The sequence below is a fragment of the Podarcis erhardii genome (genome assembly GCF_964252035.2).
Source record: "Podarcis erhardii genome assembly, chromosome: 3".
Classification (NCBI taxonomy): Eukaryota; Metazoa; Chordata; class Lepidosauria; order Squamata; family Lacertidae; genus Podarcis; species Podarcis erhardii.
In genome coordinates, this window is record NC_138507.1 from 7505999 (window position 1) to 7508035 (window position 2037).

General features: G+C 40.4%; 1 long non-coding RNA gene across 1 annotated transcript; it reads left to right on the forward strand.

The window, feature by feature from the left end:
• Window positions 1–914: 914 nt before the first annotated feature.
• On the forward strand, window positions 915–1798 carry LOC309338507. The gene is made up of 2 exons (XR_014154949.1): window positions 915–1118; window positions 1638–1798. It is a non-coding gene; the product is annotated as an uncharacterized lncRNA (long non-coding RNA).
• Window positions 1799–2037: the final 239 nt, after the last annotated feature.

Genomic DNA, 2037 nt, shown 5'->3' on the forward strand with positions numbered 1-2037 from the left:
TTAGCCGAGTGCATATCTCGTCCTTTGTACACATATTTGTACAAAGTGTTGCCTGTAATTTTAAAGATGCTTGCCGGAGGGAGGTTTCATTTTTCCATTGAAGTCCCCTTGATTTACTGTATGCAATATGTTACAGCTTCCTTATTTGCTCCTCTGGGACACTTACTGACAGTAAATCTCTATTAAAATATTCTTCCATATGGTTGCATGAAAATTTTATTGCAGTGAGCCTCAGGCTGAAGGTCACAGCTGAGTAGCTGCAGTTAAGCAGTGTAGTCTATAGACTCTGAGGTACATCTGTTCTGGGAGTGAGAGTAAAATTAGAATTTTACTCTCAATAGCAATTCTCTAAACTAGTTACACTTGTTTACCATTGCAGGCCAGGACCAAAGCAATGCCTTCCATATATATGTCACAGGCTATTGTGGCTACATGATTTAGGTCGTAAACTCTGATCCAGAAATTGCAAAAATGTAGAGGTCACTGGAGAGGGTCCCTAATGTATATTTCATTTATGATACATGAAAATTTAATAACCTCTCACATGATGGGACTCTGTGGCTTGCTTCCTTGGTTTTTGGCATTGGATTCATTGTTCACTGCGACGTTTCCTGGCCGGGATAGCACGCAAACTTTGTAAACAATGCAAAATATTATTTCTAATTGAGAGTGAATAGCCAGATACATGGCTGCCAAGCTGCAGTGCCATCATGCCAGTTGGCCCAGTCTTGGGATGCTAAGGTGCCTGCTCTTTGGAAATGGTTTGGAAAGATGGCCAGGAACCGTGTTCCATTGTGAAGATCACCAAGTATGGGGTGTTACACATCACTCCAAACATTATGTTTAGTAATTGATGCTAAGGTCAGCCAAATGTTAATCTACAGCTTACATTTGCTTGCAGGAAAGTAATACCAGGGTCCCTTCTAAATCCTTCTTATTGAGCAACAACATGATAGCTATCAGAATGAACCTGGGCGAAGGCAGTCCTTTCCAATCACCATGTGGCAGAAAGTCAGAGGACTCTCAGGAGAGGAATTTGTCCTATAATGCATACGGGGCCAACCAGTGCTCTCTTTTTAAGGAAAAATGGTGCCCGTATTCAACATGAAGTTGTTACAGTAAGTGGTGCACTTCTAACATTTTTTTTTTTAAGGGGGGGGGAGTACCGGTACTGCATACTCTTGAGTACCCCAAGGGGGAAAAAAGCACTCGGGCTAACTTATGTGGAGCAATCCTACACATCTAAGCTTTTTGGAAGCAATGTTTTGTCATTAGATTGCAAATGACAGTGCAGAAGGGTATATTTTCCCTGCCTGTTAAAGGGGGAATGGAGGGCACAGAATTCAAATTCCTGATACTGTCAACTTTTCTGTTTGGTTTTTTTTTTAGTTTGTATCTCTTATGGGCAATGCCTAGTGAAAGTGGTTGAATAAGGTTCCAGAGGTTGAGGGCAGAGGAGGCGGGAAGTTTCAGTTCCCTGCACTTGGTTTTTTTAGTTCCTAAATTATAGAAATGTTCAAAAAATATTGTGTAAGCAAGTGCAGTGCAGAACTTTTAAAATTAGACTGCTTACTTCTTTTTCTAACTATCCAATGATAGTTATTTTTGTCACCTCCTTATTTTCCTCTCTCACAAAGCTAAAACCCATGGATGTCCAATGAAGTCGAATGTTTCAGGACAGGCAAAAGAAAGCATTTTGTCACACAACACAGAGTTAAATTACGGAATTAGCTCTTACAAGATATCCTTTAACTGGAATGGTTTTAAAATGGGATTAAACAAATTCATGGAGTCTAAAGCTATCCATGACTACCATGAGGGCTAGGGCTGATGGGAGCTGTGGTCCTGAAAATATCTGGTGGTTCCCTATTCCCTGCCTTATATACTATTTGTTTGACCAGAGAATAGGAGATGCTCTCTTCAGGGCTTCAAGTTTGTCTTTGTCAGGTTCATGCTTCCTTAAGAAAACACTCTGAAAGAATATTTTGAAAAATATTCTGGCCAGGATTCAAAGAGCATTTTTAGGCATGCCATTGG